Here is a 22,504-nt window from a genome sequence, read left to right as displayed (position 1 = left end):
GGTGGGGCTGGTTTTGGGGATGCAAGTGGTGGGAGGAGGCTCCAGCCCTTCCCTTGCAGCCTCGGATGGCTGCCCACTGGGGCAGCTGCTGCTGGCAGTGGTGGGGGGAGGCTCCAGCCCTTCCCCTGCAGCATCGGACGGCTGCCCATTGGGGCTGCTGTTGCTGGCAGTGGTGCTGGTGGCGGTGCAGGCAGTGTTTGGGGGAGGCTCCAGCCCTTCCCCTGCAGCCTCAGACTGCTAGAAACTGGAGCTGCTGCTACTGACACTACTGTGGCAGTGGACTGGGTTGCTGAGGTGCTCGCCTGGGTTCTGAGCACCCTGGCCCGACATGAGGGACGGAGGAGAGGGGTAGGGAAGAGGTCAACGGCAGAGAGGAAATGCTTCTTGGGGACACTGGGGTAAGAAGAGGGTGAAGGTTTGGTAGTGGAGGAAGGAGTCGTTGTAGGAGGTGTCTGTCTGCTGTGTTTGGGTGCAGGTGCATGGGCTGGATGCTGTTGTGAGGTGGATGGCTGTTGGGTGTCTGCGTGCTTGCATTTGTGTAGTTGGGGAGGAGGGGGCATGCACACAGTGGGAGAGGAAACAGGGGACTTGTGCATGGATGTGGGGGTGGTGACTGTCAGTGAGGGGTTTGTAGTAATATGCATAATGGTGATGGGGTAGTGGATGAGGATGTAGTGCATGCAGGTGTGAGTGGAGACGCTACTGGGAGGATGGTGGATGACGAGGAGGAGGGGGACACAGCGGAGGCAGTGGATGTTGGTATGTCTGCATCTGGGTGGCATTTGTGAGTGCCTGTGGGATGATGTGTTGTGCTTGTGTTTGCCTGAGACACTCCTGTGTGTTGTCTTGGGTACATGCTGGTCTGAATGTGTGCTTGGGATAGGTTGGGGTTGAGGGGAATGGGACTGGGTAGAGGAAGATGGAGAGGGAGGCTAGAGACAGGGATAACGGCTGCCATTAGTTAGGAGGCCAGAGCCTGGACTGATCTCTGTTGGGCCACCATTCCAGAGAGAATGCCCTCCAGGAATGCATTTGTTTGTTGCAAATGGCCTGCCAGCCCCTAGATAGCATTCACTATGGTTGACTGCCCAACAGAGATGGATCTTAGGAGGTCACTAGCCTTCTCACTCAGGGCATCAGAGCTAACTGGGGCAGGACCTGAGGTGCCTGGTGCGAAGGAGATGCCCTCCTGGGTGAGCGGGCATGGGAAACACACTGAGGGGCTGCTGGGAGGGCAGTGCTGGTACGGGGTGGCAGCTGCACCTGTAGTTGGGGGTGGGCACAGAGGAGTCCGCCACCAGCAGGGAGCTTCCATCAGAGAAGGTATCACTGTCAAAACTGTCCCCATCTGTCTCTGCCATGGTGCTCCCCTCACCCTCCGTCCCACTGGTGCCCTCACGGTCAGTGGATTTGTGCATCTGCTCCTCCGCCACATGATGCTAATGCACATAAGGACAGGGTGACAAAACAAAACAGTGGGGGGGAGAGACAAAGGAAACACTTGGTCAATAGCAGCAACAACACCACCATTGGCGTATACGACATACACACAGGGAACAGCCCTACGCATTAGGCAAAGCACTACCAGTCACATTGCTAGTCACTAGCCCATGGACAGGAACCTAACGCCAATAGCAGCATACCTGACATCCACAGACCACTGCCCAGTAGTGGATGCCCACTTGCTTGGTAGGAGGTGGTGTTCATCAGCCCCCTGCTCAACATGGGACCTACTCTTCAATGTCCAGCCTGGCCTAGGGTGCACACAGGCCCACATCCCTCACCCGGAGACCACCACACCACACGCAAGTAGTATATTGGGAAACCGTACTCACCCCCTTGTGGCTGCTGTGATGCCCTCAAGCACCCATCTAGCTTTGAATAGGCCACCACCAGTATGAGGGCCATCAGTGGGGTCAGGGTTCGACAGGCACCCCTTCCTCATTGGGAGGCCATCCCCAGCCGGGCCTCTGCTGTCTTCCTTGCCCAGAGTCTCAGGTCCTCCCACCATTTGCGACAGTGGGTGCTCTGCCTGCCGTAGACCCCCATGGTCCACACATCCTTTGCGATGGCACATTATATACCCTTTTTCTGATGGGCGCTGACCTGCAGAAAAATAAACATAGAAAAAGGTATCAGCCATACCATCCAGCCTGTTACACTCATGGCCCACCATAGCCCTCACATCCCCTTATGCACAGATATTGCCTACCATACATGCAGCATGCTGCGCAGAACCCTTCCACCAACCCCCCTACACGAGGCCCTCACACACAGCACTCCATGCATCCATGCCCCTTGCATCGTGCTCACAGTGTACTTACCTGTTGGTTTGGAGGCCCATACAGCATTTGGTACTGGGGTAGGACCCCATCCACCAGACTCTCCAACTCCGCTGCGGTGAAGGCAGGGTCCCTTTCCCCAGTGACACAAGCCATGGTAGATTCCAGACACAGGTCACAGCAGCAATTGCAGTGTAGGTCCTCTCCTGTTGAAGGTCAGGTAGCAAGTGAGTGAACAGATAGAAAATGGCGGTCACATCCGCAACGGTGCATACCGTCACCGCCGACGTACATCACCATTGGCCTCTGTAACCCATAGTGCCCAAAGACAATCAATGAGGAGTTGCACGGCGGTACTCGACCGCCTCCCGCAACGGCGCACAACGTCAGCGGCTTTACCTCATTTCCACATGTCCATCCACACAAGACAGGCGGACACCATTTCAGCGGGGGCAGGCCATGGCACCTATCTGCGTCACAGTACACATAGGCAACATTTGGTCCTATCCAACAACATACTGTTACAGTCACAACATGCAATGCAGTGTAGTGTTCGGAAATGTGGAATACTGACCAGGTGGTCCCCGTTTTGCCGACTAGATTACAACCGCTGCTGATTAATAGGAGATGGAGACATCCCCCCTTGTACAGCCCCCTGGTGGACTTGGCAACAATGGAGGATAGGCACATTATCCTCACCTGTAGACTGGACAGGGCCACAATCACAGAGCTGTGTGCCCAATTGGAGCCAGACCTGATATCTGCTATCCGTCAGCCCACTGGGATCACCCCTCTTGTGCAAGTCCTATCTGTGCTCCATTCCTTGGCAACTGGCTACTTCCAAGTGACAGTGGGCTTGGAAGCTGGAATGTCTCAGACAATGTTCTCAATACTGCTGACTAGAGTGTTAGCTGCCCTGATTAAACACATGTGCAGCTACATTGTTTTCCCCCAGGTGGAGGATTTGGCCATAGTTAAAGCCGATTTCAATGCAATGGGACATATGCCCAACATTATTGGGGCTATTGATGGTACACATATTGCATTTGTCCCCCCCGGAGAAATTAACAGGTCTTCAGAAATCGAAAGAGCTTTCACTCGATGAATGTGCAGATAGTGTGCCTGGCGGACCAGTACATCTCCCATGTCAATACTAAGGTGGTCATTCTGACCCTGGCGGTCTTTGACCGCCAGGGCGGAGGACCGCGGGAGCACCGCCGACAGGCCGGCGGTGCTCCAATGGGGATTCCGACCGCGGCGGTAAAGCCGCGGTCGGACCGGCACCACTGGCGGGGTCCCGCCAGTGTACCGCGGCCCCATTGAATCCTCCGCGGCGGCGCAGCTTGCTGCACCGCCGCGGGGATTCCGACCCCCCCCTACCGCCATCCAGATCCCGGCGGTCGGACCGCCGAGATCCGGATGGCGGTAGGGGGGGTCGCGGGGCCCCTGGGGGCCCCTGCAGTGCCCATGCCACTGGCATGGGCATTGCAGGGGCCCCCGTAAGAGGGCCCCTACATGTATTTCACTGTCTGCTGCGCAGACAGTGAAATACGCGACGGGTGCAACTGCACCCGTCGCACAGCTTCCACTCCGCCGGCTCGATTCCGAGCCGGCTTCATCGTGGAAGCCTCTTTCCCGCTGGGCTGGCTGGCGGTCTGAAGGCGACCGCCCGCCAGCCCAGCGGGAAAGTCAGAATTACCGCCGCGGTCTTTCGACCGCGGAACGGTAACCTGACGGCGGGACTTTGGCGGGCGGCCTCCGCCGCCCGCCAAGGTCAGAATGAGGGCCTAAGTATCCTGGCTCTGTCCATGATACCTATATCCTGAGGAATAGCAGCATCCCATATGTGATGGATCAACTTCAAAGGCACCGGGTGTGACTAATAGGTAAGCCCATGCTTCCCACCCAGCATATGTTGGTGTATGGGTATGGTGTTGGCCATGAGGGTTAGTGTTTGGCTAACAATTGTCCCTCGATATTTGCAGGTGACTCTGGTTACCCCAACTTCTCATGGCTACTTACCCCTGTGAGGAATCCCAGGACAAGGGCATAGGAACGTTACAATGAGGCACATGGGTGTACAAGAAGAATAATAGAAAGGACATTCGGCCTCCTGATGGCCAGGTTTCATTGCCTCCATCTAACAGGTGGATCCATGTACTACTCACCCAAGAAGGTGTGCCAGATCATTGCGGCAAGCTGCATGTTGCATAACCTTGCCTTGAGATGCCAGGTGCCTTTTCTGCAGGAGGATGAGGCTGGAAATGGGTGTGTGGCAGTAGTGGACCCAGTGGACAGTGAAGATGAGGATTCAGAGGATGAGGGTGAGGACAACAGAACAGCTATTATACAACAGTACTTCCAGTGACACACAGGTAAGACACTGTAACTTCACTTTGCATTGACAGTTTTGTATTTGACATTGTATATGGCAGGCAGATTCTCCAAATTCTATGGCCACTTACTATACCCTTTGGCATCCCTATTTTCAGATATCTGTGCCCCACTCTGACACATGGTGTGTTGACTGCAGCCAACAACAGGTCATTCCCATGTATACATTACTGTACAGCTGTACTGCAGTGTTTAAACCTTGTTAAACTAATACATACTTAAATCATTTGACATACTCCATACTTGTATTTTTCAAAGGGTGTTTATTTAAGTGCTAATAAGTAGAGGGATATGTACAATGGGCGGGGGTGATGGTGGAGGAAAGTCCAGGATAGAGTCCAGTCTCTTTGTATCCCAGGTGCATTGTCCAAGGGGGCATAGGAAGTGGAGCAATGGCAGTTCAAAGTGGACAGAGTGAAAGAGTGGGACACAAGGGTGACAATCAAGAGAGTCTTATTTCCTGGCAGGGGTCTTGGCAATGTTCTCTGGCTTCTGCCTGGATCGCCGTTATGGTTTGCTGGGTGGTTCTCCTTCTGCAGGGGGAGGGGTGCTTGTGGCCTGTTGTTCCTGTGGCGGGGCCTCCTGTCCACTAGCGGCAGCGGAGGTGGAGGGCTGTTCATCGGTGTGGCTAGTGTCAGGGGCCAGGTGGTGTTCAACTGCCTCCCTCATGGTGTTGGCAATGTCTGCCAACACACCTACAATGGTGACCAGGGAGTTGTGGATGTCCTTCAGGTCCTCCCTGATCCACAGGTTCTGTCCCTCCTGCAGCCGCTGGGTCTCCTGCAACTTGGCCAGTATCTGGCCCATTGTCTCCTGGGAATGGTGGTATGCTCCCAGGATGTTGGTGAGTGCCTCCTGGAGAGTTGGTTCCTTGGGCCTGTCGTCCCCCATCGGACAGCGGTCCTCCCAGCTTCCCTGTTGTCCTGTGCCTCTGTCTCCTGAACCGTGTGCCCACTGCCACTGACCCCACGTCCCTGATAGTCCTGTGTTTGTGGGGTTGCCTGGGGTCCCTGTGGTGGTGGACACACTGCTGATTGATGTGTCCTGGGGACAGAGGTATGGGCCCACTGTGGGGGAGGCTCTGTGGTGGTATGGGACTGTGCCTGGGTAACCGACTGTCCGGAGATCCCTGATGGGCCAGGTTGGTCATCCAGAGCCAGGCGTCCAGAGCTGCTGTCATCACTGTGGCCTCTTCTGGGGGGGACTGGATGTTGCTGGCACCTCCTCTCTGGTGATGTTGTGAGGGGTACCTGAGGGGATGTAAATGCAGCGTTATTGTTTCTGTGTGTGACATTTTGTGCAATTGGTGTGTTGCCCTCTGTGGTTGTGATAGCCCTGTCAGCTTTGCCTTGTGTGAGTAGTGGTTTTGTGGGCTAGGTGATTCTCTCTAATGTGCATGCTTTAGTGATGGGTGCCCATGCAGGGCTGTGAGTGATGTCCATGCAATGGTGGTGCATGCAGGGCTTGGTATTGGGATGGGTGTGGTGTGATGGTGGGGTGTATGTGAGGTGGTGGGGTGATGGGATGAGGGTTGGGGTGAGGGTATGTGATGGCATGCAGGTAGGGGGGGTGATGGTATTTGACTCACCAGAGTTCAGTCCTCCTGCTACTCCTGCCAGGCCCTCAGGATGCAGTATTGCCCAGACTAGCTCCTCCCGTGTTGTTAGTTGTGGGGGAGGAGATGGTGGTCCACCGGCAGTCCTCTGTACAGCTATCTGGTGTCTTGCAACCACGGAACGGACCTTCCACCGTGGGTCGTTCCACCTCTTCCTGATGTCATCCCTTGTTCTGGGGTGCTGTCCCACGGCGTTGACCCTGTCCACGATTCTCCACCATAGCTCCATCTTCCTTGCAATGGATGTCTGCTGCACCTGTGATCCAAATAGCTGTGGCCCTACCCAGATGATTTCCTCCTCTGAGAATCTAGGGTGTCTTTGTGGTGCCATGGGTGTAGTCTGTGGTGTGTGTGAGGGTGTGTGTGGTGATGTGTTGGGGTGTGTGCTGTAAGGTGTGTGGATGGTGTATGGGTGATGCTGTGATGTGGCTCTGTGGGTGCTCTTGGTGTCTTTCACTCTCTCTGTTCAATTTATTTGAGTCGTAAAGGATTGTGGGCAGTGTGTGTGTTTTATAGTGGTGTGGGTGTGTGAGTATGGTGTGTGTATGGGTGTCAGGTGTGTGAAATTTGATTTGTCCAATGTAGTGTTGTTTTCTAAGTGTGTGTATTTTGAGCGTGATTCGTAGGTCATAATGCTGTGGGCGTAGTTCTGTTGGCGTAACTGTGTGGGTTTTGCTACCTCCAGTTTATCACCGACCTTTGGGCTGGCAGACTTGTGTGTGTGGCTGTATAGTAACAGATTGCTATGTGTGGGTCATAATATGAGTAGTGGTAAACCGCCGTGGCAGCGGTATATTGGCAGCAGTCGGCATGGCGGTAGGCGGGACTTACCGCCAATGTCATAATGAGGGACATAATGACTTGTCATCACCATGTACTGTCGTAGTTTCTCCAAATTTCACGAAATTTCGCTAAATGAATGCAGTCATAGATATCACTAAGCTTACATGCTTAATAATGATGCAAATGTACTCTCCTTACCTCTATGTGTGAGTACAAATTCTATGGAAAATGCATTGGTGGCAAAACACATTTTGGCACACCCCCTTTTCTCTTTTCACCACCTTCTGAATCTCCATGAAACTTTGCATTATCCCCCAATGTAGAAAAAGCTATAGGTCTGGAAAGTTCCATGGAGATTAGTAAAATGGGTGCAAAGTTATTGGTGAGCAAAAATTTGAAGACTTCCTATCTCTGGGAATCTCTGGGAATCCTAACTGTACTTACAGAGTGACTAGCACTCGGAGATCAAAGTGAAAAGCAAAGCACTGATTGGCTGACCCAAAAATTAAAGGAAAGTAGCGGCTGCCATTTTGTTTTATGGCTGGGCCCATGGAGAGAAAACATAAATAAAAGCACATGTGAGGGGTATGAGACATGGAGGGGTCCTCTAATGCCAGTTTGTTTTGGGCCGATCTACGGATTCACTGGTACACTGAAGTGCACAGTGTGACCCCCAGTGTACATCCATGATTCATCAGTGGATCCAAAGCCCAATGGGAAAAAAAACTCACCCACTCACACACAATACAGATGTGTGCAGCATGGGGTTGGGTGCATGCAGGGGGATTTGGTTGGAGGTCTGGCGTCCAACCCCAGCTTCACATGGGCGTTGGTAGTTATAGTTAGGACCGACTTACCATAAGAAAAGCATTTTTTGATTTGTCTATAACTGTGTCTCTATTTGACGAATCTTCCCAAAACTTTCTGGTCACTTCAGCTGCAGTCTGGTAAGTTTTGAGGTGGTCCTTCCAGTGGGGACGTGAAAAAAGGGGATTCCCAAAATGCATTTTCCCCAAGCAATTTCCCATGGGGATTATAAATTTGACTATACCCTGAAACGCTGGACAGAATTACACTAAATGTGGCAGAAAGCTGGATCTTGGTCCAGAAATATCTCTTTTTTAAATTTGGTGTAAATCCATTCAGTAGTTTTGTTTTTTATTAAAGAAAAAGGAAATATAGTTATTTAGGGATGCAGATCCTCAGACGATGTGCCAGATCTGATGCTGAGCTCTGATTGGTGGCCAACATTTAAACCACGAAGTGTTGGCAGCCATCTTAGGATTCAGACTCATCCGAGGCCAAGAAAAAGATATACAAAAAAAAGAAGAGGTTAGAGTAGGAATGCCCTGAACCGTTGGCCTGGTGGTGAGGCCCACAGGGAGCCAGTCGGAGCCAAACACCTTTTTAAAAAAAAAAAAAACAATTGCACAGAAATCGTGGAGGATCCGCAAATACATGGGAAAAAAAATAATAAGTGCAGACTTCTATGCTTGGTATTTTTTTGCCTCTCAAGGTGGGCCAGGTCTTGAGGGGTAAAACATATTATTTATAGAGGGGCACATGTGGCACCCTTCCCCAGGCTGAATAGGGCCCAGCGGCCTGGCTGAAAATAAAGTATGGGACGGGGGCCTCCCTGGCCACTTTTCACCCTAGAGACAAAAACCCCTACGGCCCGGCCAATATAAATAATGGCGAGGAGGCCACACAGCCCCTCTTCTGGGCTGATTTAGGCTTGGGGAACACCATCCCTTGGGGCCTGACAATTAATAAGAAATGGGAAGGGGGGCCATGTGACTGTGTGGCACCCTCCCTGGGCCCATCCCTGGAGCCCAGCCATTTCGAAAAATGGGGAAGTGGTGGAGCGCATCCCCCCTCCCCAGGCTGTGATTGGCCTCTGGGACCCCATCCCCCGGTGCCTGAATATTCAATGGAAAGCAAGGGGGGATGTGAGGCCTTTCTCCCAGAGCCATTAATGGCCCTGGGGACTACCACAGCCCAGGGCCGTCTCCCTATGTCCTGATGGTGAGCTGTGTGCTCTCAGTTCTCCCGCCAAGCAAAAGCAAACAGTATGTCTGTTCTCAGTGGGCCAGAGCAGGAAAATTTCCCCCGCCTGATGGGAGAGGACTTTTCATCTGTTTCCCTGCCAGCTTTGAAGCGCACTAGGAAACAGATGGGAGAATTGCTCCCACACACAGGGAGCAGCATTTTTTTGGTGCTTCCTTCATGTGGGAGAAATGCCAGCTCTCATTGGAGACAGAGAACCAGCAGGGTTCATGGAGGCGTTAGAGATCCCCCTACAGAGGGAATTTGAATGCCACTGAATTACATTGATTCATAGCATCAAAGTAATTGTAATAAGAACTCAGTAAACACAAGGAAATTAGGGCCAGATTTAGATGTTGGTGGTCGCACCCCCATGCTGTGTCTGACTCGAACCTGAAAATACTATCACGGTGATGGTCTTCCGCCCGTTATATTTAGATGTTACAGTTCTGCTGACAGTCTGAGTGCAGCAGTTCACTGATGGCAGGGGACGGCGGTGGGAATTGATGGACTTTGTACAATGATAGGGTCTATGGAAGAGAAGTAAGTGACACACACACACTGTCCCTTAGCCATAGGTGTACCCCATGCTACACACTATACAATACAACACATAAACACAAATAACCATTGCCATTCTGACACAATACTACCCGTACATGCCAAAAACACACATTAACATACATCCATGACACAACAAACACACATTGATAATGCACCCCCACATGACACAACTACAACAAACAAAACATCTACACACTGCTACAAAAACACACTCACACACACCCGCCACCCAACCTCAACCAGCCAATCACATCCCATACACACATACACGTACTGACTCACACACAACCGGAAGCACAACATGACAGATACAGGTCCCCTGGCAATGTGCACACATAGACATAGTTGGCAGGTGTGAATGTACTGTCATTGCGGTGCCAGCATTAATTTGACAATGAATACTGGCACCGCACTGACAGCTGTGTATGTGTGTGATATGTGTTGTGTATCAGTGTGTCACCATCCATGTCTGTCCCACTTGTGTACCTGACATATACATGTAACAGTGATAAAAATCAATTACTGTGACATGTATATGTCTCCAGTGGTCTCCACCTCCCATGTAGTGCCCATCCAACGTACACTGTTAATGCAGTGTCCTTACATGGGAGTCTGTCGATGGGGGTTGTGTTTTCTCTGTGGGTCAGTGGCATCAGAAACAGCAGGTGTTGTCCCGTTGTGTCCAGTCAAATACAGGGGGAGTGAAATAAAGGGGAGTTTTCACCCCCTTTTTTCCCCCAATCCACCAAGTAAGAAGTGGAAGTCAGACCAACTTTTTCCAGTAAAGCACATCCAACTCTACATGGCGGGAAGGCTGGCCGTGGTCCTGCCAGCATCCCTTTTTCCTACATCAACACAGGAGGTGTTTCTTGGCAGAGACACCAGTTCGAATGCGGTCTATGGGAATATCTCTGGTGGATCATCTCAGCAGCAGGTAGGTTTCCAGTCAAAAAGTTGACGGCAGCACTGTTACCGCCAACATCTAAATCAGGTCTTAAGTGTTAACACAACACAGGAATCATCTGTCAGGACATGAACGTACCTTAGAAAAGACAATGGGCACAAACAAAGAAGCAAAATAAACATCAAGAAGAGACTGTCTGAAATGGTAGAAGGAACTCACCTAAAGAGGCTGTGCACCCAGATCAGGGTTCACATTTCTAGTAGGAGCCTGTAGCAATACAGACTGTCTTATTGATTTTACAATATATGATTGTATGTATCTAAGTATGACCTCAATTTGTGAAGTTTGATCCTTGCCAACAGTTAACAGATCATTTTTACATTAAGGGCAGACATAAGCATCTGAGAGAGGAAAAAGGAAAGTTAGGGGAAATAATCAAGGAGGCAAAGGGACACCTCAAGAAAGAGGTGGAGACATACCCTGAGGTGCGTGAAGACCTGGTTGTTGGGGTAAATGGAATTATGCATTGATGAGGTGTTGCAAAAAGTCAAAATGCTTAAACTGTTCAGCAAAGCAGGAAATGCATGGTGGTCTGCAGATTTGTACTATTGTAGTGTTTGACACTAAGGAGATGTAACAGAAAAATGTCTGCCAATGTGTTTTCTTTCATGTGACTTCTGATCTTTAAGCTAAGGATCCTGTTTCAGGGGGCTTTATTGGAGACTAGCTGTAGACTTGATGTTTTTAGTTAGAATGTGTGGCTTATCATCCTGTTTTGCTTTGAGTTTTATACAGCTAGATTCAAAGTGGGTCTTTGAAAGCAAGAGATAACAGTGTTCAGTTTTGCAATCAGCAAGAACGTGATAGAAGAAGTTCATGAATTAATATCAGCCAATAGCAATCACTCAGGCCTCATTCTAGTCCTTTCCCCCCACTATAACACTCTAGAGATCTAGGGCCAGATGTATGAAACGTTTTTGCAATTGCAAACGGTGCGATTCGCAGAAATCGGCCGTTTGTGAATGCAAAAACGTGATTTGCAGTGTATGAAAGGCATTCGCAGGGCAAAAACAAGGAATCGCAAAAATTGAGATTTTTTTGCGAAGCAACATGGTTTTGCGTGTCACAATGTGCGTATCACATTTTGCAACATAAAATACTGAATCGTTATTTGCATATCTTAAATTGCGAGTCCGAATAGCGACTCGCAAATACAGATTCGGTATTTCTCGTCGCAAATTGCGACACGCAAAACCATGTCACAATTCGATGCATCAAAAAATTGCAAATTGCAAATTTTTGCAAAATGGCCTTTTGCACTTGCAAATTACCACGGATTGAAACTAGGTGGTAACCAGGTGCAACTTATATAAAGAGGCACAGAATGCCTCAGCCCTTTTTCCACAATGGCTGCAATCTACGTCATGGCGAGGAGAATGAGGATCTTGGCATGTTTGAGGAGAGGGAGGAGGAGACAGGAGTGCATTTTCGTGTGGGCATTACCCTTTTTGACCAGACTGAGGAGGAAATATTTGAGAAGTACAGGTTGAGCTCAGCCATGATACTTGACCTCATAGCTGAGCTACAACCCATACTGCAGCGCACAACACACAGGACCAATAGCATACCCACCCATGTGCAGGTATTATGCTCCCTGCACCTACTTGCCTCAGGGAGCTATCAAGGGGTCATAGCAGCAGCTGGAGGGGTATCACATAGTGCCCTCTCTAGATTTTTCAACGCATTTCTAAATGCCATGCTGAGCAGGATACACCAGTACATCAGATTCCCCCACACCCCACAGGAAATGCAGCAGACAAAAATAGATTTCTACCAGATAGCACAGTTCCCCCACGTCCTAGGGGCCATAGATGGGACACATGTTGCAATCTGTCCACCATCGACCACAGAGTATATGTACCACAACCGTAAGTACCAACATTCAATGATCATACAGGTGATATGCAATGCCTCCTACATCATAACTGATCTCGTGGTCAGGTACCCAGGGAGCATACATGATTCGTACATCTTTCGCCACAGTGGGATTCACACAAGACTGCTAGCTGGGGAATTTGGTGAAGGATATCTACAAGGTAATTTCCCTCTTTACAATGGTGCATTGGTGGCAGTGTGACGTCAGATGGCACAGCTACTCATTATACCCTCTGTATCTTCCAGGAGACAGTGCCTATGCAGTGCACACCTACATGATGACGTCCTACCTAAATCCTGCAACACCAGCAGAGTGGAAATACAATTCAGCACACAAGGCAACCCGCAATGTAGTGGAGCACACTTTTGGACTGCTGAAGTGTCTCTTACGATGCATCCACAAAAGTGGAGGGGCACTACAGTACAGCCCGGACACGACCTGTAGAATAGTGGCCACATGTGCGATTTTGCACAATGTAGCTACCACCAGGGGCATACCTGTGGAAATATCGGAGCCAGACTCAGATGAGGATGATGATCCCATACCACCCCTACAACCAGCAGACAGGACCAGTGCAGCAGAGGGCAGACAAAGGTGTGCTGACATCACGCACAACCATTTCAGATGTAAGTTATGACAACACAACCTCACTGACATGTATTCCGGTAGTTAGCACCTTTATTACCTTTACTACAGGTAACATACGTGTCACTAGGACAAAGCAATACACTTGAGTCTGACATGAGCCATTAACAGTGTCGCACTATTGTCGTCATAGTTTACTGTATTGCTACATGTGAAGGTAGTCCCCTGTGGCCCTTAATGTCACTTCTTACGACCACGCATTCCACTGGAGTGCGCAGTGGCCTCGCCGGCACCTCTTATATAAGGCTCACAGGCAGTACTGTGCCTGGCACTGCGATGCCTAGGATCCATCACGGGCACTGCAAGACTGCTGAGGCTAGATGACTCCTCAGTATCCCCAACTCCCAGTTCGCTGGGTGTGGCACTGCGTGCTGTCAGCATAGCATCCAGAAAGTTGGTAATTTGCACCAATCCCTGGGCAACATCCCAACTGCTATGTGCTGCCTCCACCTTTGCGGCCACAGCACACCATGATATCAGGGCAGTAGATGTAGCAAGATGATTTACAGATCTGCAAAAGCCATTGAACATTCCCATGAATTGTCTTTCATGCCTGCAGTAGCTAACTCGCTCATGCCTGATCTCAGTACAGAGTTCCTTAATGGCATTTGTCAGTTCCTTGCTGTTCTCCGCAGCTGTTTGCTGTCCCTCATGCAGCTTGCAGATGTTAGCATTCAGACACTCCAACTGCTTGGGCAGCCCTCCCCATATTGGCATTGTGTGACTGCATCTGCCTGTGCATTGCCCTCATGTTTTTGTTTTGCAGGCGCTGCACTTTGAGCATGGACGCTTCAAGGCCACCAAAGAATGATGGGCCCTCACCTCCATCTGTGTGCTGTGTCCCTGCATCGTGAGGCCTCCTGCAGGGAGTTGAGTGATGCTGGGGCAGGGACTGCTGCCGTCCTACGGATCAAGCTTCTGGGGGTGGTGTGAGGCCTTCATCCGGCATTTCGTCGGAGTCCAGGTTTGAATCGTGGAGAGGTAACACCCTTGCCCTACGTCTGATTGGTGCTATACACAATGATTCGCTGGAGTTGGAGTCGGACAGAAGCTGTGTTTCTGCATCCCCCACATTGGCACATTCTGCTGCTGCTAGGCCTGAGCCATCTGCAACGACAATGTGCAGCATGTCATTTATGTATGTATCACCAAATGTGGCACAATGGTAATAAATGTACACTTACATCGTATCACTATGAACTGGGTGTTTTGTTCTTCTGGGTGTCGCTCTGTTTAATTGCATTCTATATGCTATTTACAGCTCTGGGTTGTGGACTACCACTCCCATAAGGCATTGTTGTGCCGCATGTAAGATGTGGAATGGACTTCTTATCACAATGCTTTGCACTGCTTGCTATTTCCTAAGTGGCATTTGTACATGCACATATGGGGTTACATATCATTTTTGGACTTACCTTTACTGGTGCTGGGTGTGCCGAAAGTGTCAATGTCAGTGACCCCACTGACAGCTTCTGGAAGCAGTGTGGACTCCACCAGATCTTCCATGGGGGTGGAGGGTGTCTGAGTGGATGGTCCGCCTCCTGTGCTCCTTGCCTCCTTTAGCCTGCTGGCCACTTTCTCCTCGGCACGGGAACGCAGGTCGTACCACCTCTTGCAGTATCTCTTCCACTGAGCACTGCGCAACCCCCACTGTGCAGATTTTAGTCTGGATGTCAGCACAAAGTTTTCGCTTCTCACTCTTTGGTACCTGGAGTGAGCTCTTCCCAAATAGCCGGTCATGGCTCCTGACAACCTCCTCAGTGAGCACCTCCAATTCTTGCTCACTGAAGTTCAGCTCCTCTTCTTCTCTCCCTTCTCCTTCCCATTACCAGCATTGGCCATGTTGATGTCAAGTCCTGTCTTGCTCACAAACTTGCTCCCTGGGGCTGGTCTGTGACTCTCTGACTGCTCCTGTGGGTGTGGTACCTGGAAACAGCATGGGCTGACTCACTTCCTGCTTGTAATGTCATCAGGCTGTGCCAGGTGACCGTTTTCGCAATTCGCGATTTTCAAATCCCGAATAGCGAAGATTTTTGTGATTCAATATTTAGATTTGTAAGAAATCGCTATTTCTGACTTGCAAATTTGTTACATAGCATTTTGCGACTCAGAAATAGCGATTTCTTAAAAATATCGCTATTTCCGAATTGCAAATGGCTTTTTTCATACATCTGGCCCCTATAATGTGCAAATCAATTCTGGTCTTGCTCTGTTAGAAACAGTTTAACCGAAACTACCATGACCGGTCCACTACACATAAGCAACCCCATATTTGTTTCAATCTTGTTTGTGGGCCATTGCTTCAGTCATGTGGTGCTTAATCTGTGGACTTTCAAGGCACACTTTCTGGGCAACTTATCTAATAACAAGTTGTTTTTCTCTCTTTGCTATGGCAGTTTTCCCAGTCATTTGTCACTGCACTGCTTTTGAAATGGACGAACCTACTCATTTCAGATGGCTCTGGTGTAATAACTTGTGTCCTTGATATGAGCATCTGGGGAAGAGAGATAGATTAATATATAGGCAGCTCTAGTAAAGTTTGGATCCTATTCAGAGGCTTCTAAAAGGCAGCAACACAAACCACTATTGCTTGGAGTTATCATATCAGGGCCAAAAGAAAAAAAAACATAGGGGGTCATTTCAACATTGGCGGTAAAAGGCGCTTACCGCCGTGCAGAAGACCGCCAATACACCGCCGCCACACATCACCCACACCACCCCATGTCACGCCAAAGACACCCTAGGTTTTCCAAGGAGGAGCTCAGGGTCATGGTGGAGGAAATCCTACGGGTAGAGCCACAGCTATTTGGCTCACAGGTGCAGCACACCTCCATAGCAAGGAAGATGGTGCTATGGCGCAGAATCGTGGACAGGGTCAACGCTGTGGGAAAGCATCCAAGAAATCGTGAGGACATCAGGAAGAGGTGGAACAACCTACGGGGGAAGGTGCGTTCAGTGGTCTCCAGGCACAACATCGCAGTACAGTGGACTGGCGGCGGACCCCCACCACTTCCCCCACAACTAACAACATGGGAGGAGCAGGTCTTGACCATCATGCATCCAGAGGGCCTCGGAGGAGTCGGTGGAGGAATGGACACTGATAAGTCAAATCTTAACTATCATATCCCCCACCATACCTGCATGCCATCACACCCCCCCACCCTCACCCCCTCCCCTATCACTCCAACTCCTCACTAATGTACTAATAATACAAACCACCCATCCCAACACCAAGCCCTGCATGACACAACTAAGCATGGTCACCCCTCACTAAAGCATGCTCACTGCACATACCCATAACAACCCCCTAAACCATCATCACAAAACCCCCACACAGGAATGCTTGCACAGGTGTACACACACACCCACCCATTGCACACCATGACACACACACATGCAATAATCATGCTCTTATACGTCACCACTCAGGAGGGTCCAGACATCTCCACTCCACCCACAGAAGAGACCCAAAGTGACGACAGCAGCTCTGGCCAACTGGATCCAGATGACCAGCCCGGACCATCATGGGCCTCGAAACAGTCGGTTCCCCTCGCACAGGCACAGCCCAACACTGACCTTCCACCCTCTGGTAACACCAGCACAGCACCCACCCAGCGGGCCCATACCTCCGTACCCAGGACACGTCAATCAGCGGTGGGTCCACCACTACAGGGAACCCAGGATAACCCACCACCCCAACAACAACAGGGACCTGGGGGCAGTGGTAGTGGGCTCACGGTCCAGGGGATGGAGGCACAGGAACACAGGGGAACTGGGAGGGCTGCTGTGCGACAGGGGGCAGACAGGCCAAGGGAACCCACTCTCCACGAGGCCCTCTCCTCCATCATGGGAGCATACCACCACTCCCAGGAGATGATGGCGATGGTCCTGGCCAAGTTTCAGGAGACCCAGCGCCTGCAGGAGGAGCAGTATTTGGGGTTCAGGGAGGAGCTCAGAACCATCAGCTCCGCCCTGGGCACCATCGTAGGGGTGCTGAAGGACATACAAAACACCATGAGGGACACTGTGGCACTCCAAGGGGCCCCTGACACTAGCATGGACGATGAACTGCCCACCACCTCCGCCGGCGCTAGTGGACAGGACGCCCCACCACAGGACCACCACACCAGCACCCCACCCCCTGCAGACGGACAACCACCCCGCAAGCGGTCCCTGAGATCCAGGAACAGGACAGAGCAAGATGGCAAGACCCCCGCCAGGAAATGAGACCACCCTGATTGTCCTCCCACTGTCCCACTTTGTAACCCTGTCCAGATTGGAACTGCCCCAGCTCCACTTCCTATGCCCATATGGGCAAAGCACATGTGAGACGAATAGAGTGGACTCTGCCATGGACATTCATCCACCATCACCAATCACCATTTTACAACCCCCCTCCATTTCTGAGCACTTAAATAAACACCCTTGAAGCACAAAACAATCTGGAGTCAGTCTGTGATTTGGTACATTTGTATTATCAATGACAGTGTCAAAATACATTTTCAATTGTAATGTCAACATACCTATGTCACACATCACAAGTCCATGAAGGATGCAAGCAGATGACACACGTTGGTAACCACACCTGTGAAACCGTAATGGAAAGGTACAACTCAGTTACCATATTCTGCTACTAAATGACAGACAGAATAGAGATAGAGGTGTGAAAGTGAATGTAATAGTAAAAAAAAACATTCTCACCTGTGTGTCACTGGAAATATTGCCGTATGACTGACTCCCTGTTGTCTATGTCTTCTTCCTCAGCTTCGTCCTCATCACTGTCCACAGGCTCCACAGCTGCCACAACACTGCCATCTGGACCATCCTCCTGCAGAAAAGGCACCTGACGTCGCAAAGCAAGATTGTGAAGCATCGAGCAGGCGATGATGATCTGGCACACCTTCTTTGGTGAGTAGTATAGGGAACCACCTGTCATATGGAGGCACCTGAACCTGGCCTTCAGGAGGCCGAAGGTGCATTCGATCACCCTCCTAGTCTGCCCATGGGCCTCATTGTAGCATTCCTCTGCCCTGGTCCTGGGATTCCTCACTGGGGTCAATAGCCAGGACAGGTTGGGTTAACCAGAGTCCCCTAATAGCCACACACGGTGCCTCTGGAGTTGACCCATCACATACAGGATGTTGCTATTCCGCAGGATGTAGGCGTCATGCACAGAGCCAGGGAACATAGCATTTACCTGCGAGATGTACTGGTCTGCCAAACATACCATCTGTACATTCATCGAATGATAACTCTTCCGGTTCCTGTACACCTGTTCACTCCTGCGGGGGGGCCAGAGCTACATGGGTCCCATCAATAGCACCTATGATGTTGGGGATATGTCCAAGGGCATAGAAGTCACCTTTCACTGTAGCCAAATTCTCCACATGAGGGAAAACAATGTAGCTCCTTACGTGTTTCAGCAGGGCAGACAACACTCTGGACAACACGTTGGAAAACATAGGCTGGGACATCCCTGATGCTATGGCCACTGTTGTTGGAAATGACCCACTTGCAAGGAAATGGAGCACTGATAGCACCTGCACTTCAGGGGGTATTCCTGTGGGATGGCGGATTGGTGAATCAGGTCTGGCTCCATCTGGGTACACAGTTCCTGGATTGTGGCACGGTCAAACCTGTAGGTGATGATTAAATGTCGCTCCTCCATTGTCAACAGGTCCACCAGCGGTCGGTACACCGGAGGATTCCGCCATCTCCTCACATGTCCCAGCTGACGGTGCCTAGGAAGGACAACGGCGACCACAGAGTCAACAAATTTCCAGATATGTACCCACAGCTACACCGAACACGACACCAAATACAAAACTCTTCCTGTCTGTGTGTTGAGTGTAGGCCTAGGTATGTGTGACACAGTAGTAAATGAAGCCATGTGGGCCCCTGAAATGGCGGCTGCCTGACCTCTAAAGTGGGACAATGGGATGTGAGATATCTGCGCTGGCGTTGTACACCGTCGCGGTAGGCGGTCGTAGACCACGGCGCAATGCTGCATTGGTTAACATTGGACCCTTGGGTCCCAGGAGCCAATGACGAAGTCCGCCGGCGGTGATGATACGCACCGCCGCGGACGTCACCGCTGCGGACGTGACCGCCATTTTCTATCTGTTCAATCACTCGATACACTGATTGCTGCTGTGACCTCGGTCTGGAAGAGACAATGGCTGCTGCGTCTGGGGAAAGGGCCCCTGCCTTCACTGCTCAGGAGTTGGAGAAGCTAGTCGACGGGGTCCTCCCCCAGTACACGCTACTCTACGGTCCTCCAGACCAACAGGTAAGTACACAGGGAGCACGTTGTATGGCCTATGCCTGGGTGGAGAGGGCTGGATGTCAGTAGGAAGGGGGCAGAGTTCAGGGAACATGAAGGACTGTGAATGCATGTGCCACATGGCAAGGGTAAGGATGGGGGCCACCCACTTCGACGTTGCTGTTGTTAATGACTTCTCTACTTCCCCTGTACATGTCATGCAGGTCAGTGCCCACCAGAAGAAGGACATTTGGCGTGCCATCGCCAAGGACGTCAGGACTCTGGGGGTCCACCTGAGACGGGGCACCCACTGCCAGAAAAGATGGGAGGACATCCGCAGCTGGAGAAAGAAGATGGCCGAGGCTCAGCTGGGGATGGCCTCCCAACGTGGGAGGGGTACCCGTCGCACCATGACTTCTCTGATGTTCAGGATCCTGGCGGTGGCCTACCCTGAGTTGGATGGGCACTTGAGGCCATCACAGCCGACACAAGGGGGTGAGTACACTCTCATTCTGCGGACTTTGCGCGCAGTGGAGGGGTTTGGGTGGGGGAGGAGGGCTGTGGGTTTCCCTAGGCCAGGGCGACTTCCATAGGCTAGGCCCCTCCGTAATGCAGGCCGTGTGCCACTCCACCCCACCTCTGTAGAGTGCCTAGTACATGTATACATGCCCCTGGGTCATCTATGTGTGCAGATGACCACCATAGCCATGTAGGCCACATCCCAGGAATTGCATCAGTAGAGGCCAAGAGCACGGCGTAGTGCAGGGGGCTGCTGTGTCTGTATTGTCCGCCAACGGTAGCGGTAAGACATGCACTCAACCTGTCTTTCTTCTGTCGCCCCCCCCCTTTTTGTGCTCTCCCTGTTCTTGTGTGCATCAGTATCATCAGGCAGAGGTACAGTGGCACCGGAGCACGAGGGAGCTGCATCCCACATGGCCGTGGAGGGCCACACCACAGACTCTGAGTACATCAGTGGAACAGAGGGCGAGGGAAGCTTCACGTCGGTCACCGGATCACCAAACAGCAACACGGACTCGACCGCCAATGGGAGCTCCCTTGTGGTGGAGGCACCATCTGTGCCTCCCACTTCTACAGGTACAGCCGCCACCTCCCCTACCAGCACTGCCCTCCCAGCAGCCCCTCAGCCTTCACCCCGTGCCCGCTCACCCAGGAGGGTGGGCATCACCTTCGCCCCAGGCACCTCAGCCCCTGCCCCAGTCACCCCTGCTGCCCTCAGTGAGGAGGCCATTGACCTCCTCAGGTCCCTCACTGTTGGGCAGTCTACCATTGTGAATGCCATCCAGGGTGTAGAAAGGGAGTTGCAACACGGTAATGCATTCCTGGAGGGCATTCATTCTGGTCAGGCTGCCCTTCATCGAACCCTGCAATCTCTGGCCTCAGCACTGATGGCAGCCATTGTCCCTGTGTCTAGCCTCCCCCTCCAACTTCCTCCACCCAGACCCAGTCCCCTGTACCCCAGCCTATCCCAAGCACACCATCAGACAAGCATGCATACACCTCAACACACAAAAGTAGGTCAGGCAAAAATAAGCACCACACAACCCACAGGCACTCGAACAAGCATCACCCACATGCAGACACAACAACTTCCACTGCCTCCACTGTGTCCCCCTCCTCGCCGTCTCCCTCCTCCCTCCCAGTGTCGTCTACACTCTCACCTGCATGCACTACATCTACAGGCACTAGGACTCGCACCAGAACACCCAGCACCACACCCCGCTCACCTGCACTCACCACCCCCACTACCATTTACACATCCCCTGTGTTCACTCCCATTGTGTCTGTGACGCCCCCTCCCAAAGTATACAAACGCGGGCACCCACACACCCAACATCCATCCACCTCACGACATCCTCCAGTACCTGCACCTGCACCCAAATCACCTAAAGTTACACCTCCTACAACCACCTCCCCTTCCTCCATTCTCAGACCCCCTCCAGCTACCCATCCCAGTCTTCGTCTGCAACTCTTCCTCAGCAACGTTGACCTCTTTGCCACCACCCCACCCCTCCAATTCAAAGGTCCCGTAGTAGCACCTCAGCCAAAAAAAGTCTGGTACTAGTGGTGCGTGTTAAAGGTGTGTGGAGTGCACCGGCCACCAGGGCAGCCAGTGTGACACGGAGCCAAAGCACTGCCAGTCCACCCCCTGTAAAGCACCTTAGGTTGGAAAGTGGCCGACGGGACAGGGTGAAGACTCCTGGCGGTAAAACTGCTCACAAGGGTCCCAGGGGGAGTGCCGAGTCAGCTGTGACTCCTCCAAAGGTGGTCAAGGGCCAGAAGAAGTCTGGACAGTCTGGGAAGAGCAGCACGGCAGAAAAGTGCGCCATCCTCCCCGGCGGATGGGACGCCCCTGCTAGCACTATCGTCACTGGTCAGGAGACCACCGCCAGAGTCAGTGCCCAGGAGGGCAGCACTATCATCACTGGTCAGGAGACCACCGCCGGAGTCAGTGCCCAGGAGGGCAGCACAATCGTCACTGGTCAGGAGACCACCGCCGGAGTCATTGCCCAGGAGGGCAGCACAATCGTCACTGGTCAGGAGAGCACCGCCAGCGTCAGTGCCCTGGAGGGCCTCGGCAGCCACAGCCCCACTGGGCAATGAGGGACCGTCATGCCACACACCAATGCACAGGTCAGAAACTGCAAAGTCAAGCACCGCTGAACAGGGCACAGACCGCCATGGCACAGCACTGCTGAACAGGGAACAGACCGCCATGGCAAAGCACCGCTGAACAGGGAAGAGACCGCCATGGTGAAGACCGCTGAACAGGGCAAAGCACCGCTGAACAGGTCAGAAACGGCAAAGTCAAGCACCGCTGAACAGGGCACAGACCGCCATGGCAAAGCACCGCTGAATAGGGCACAGACCGCCATGGCAAAGCACCACTGAACTGGGAACAGACCGCCATGGTGAAGACCGCTGAACAGGGCAAAGCACCGCTGAACAGTTCAGAAACGGCAAAGTCAAGCACCCCTGAACAGGGCACAGACCGCCATGGCAAAGCACCGCTGAACAGGAAACAGACCGCCATGGTGAAGACTGCTGAACAGGG

The sequence above is a fragment of the Pleurodeles waltl genome, chromosome 12 (genome assembly GCF_031143425.1).
Source record: "Pleurodeles waltl isolate 20211129_DDA chromosome 12, aPleWal1.hap1.20221129, whole genome shotgun sequence".
Taxonomy (NCBI): Eukaryota; Metazoa; Chordata; class Amphibia; order Caudata; family Salamandridae; genus Pleurodeles; species Pleurodeles waltl.
The sequence above is the reverse complement of the archived record's forward strand: the minus strand, read 5'-3'. Positions refer to the sequence as shown.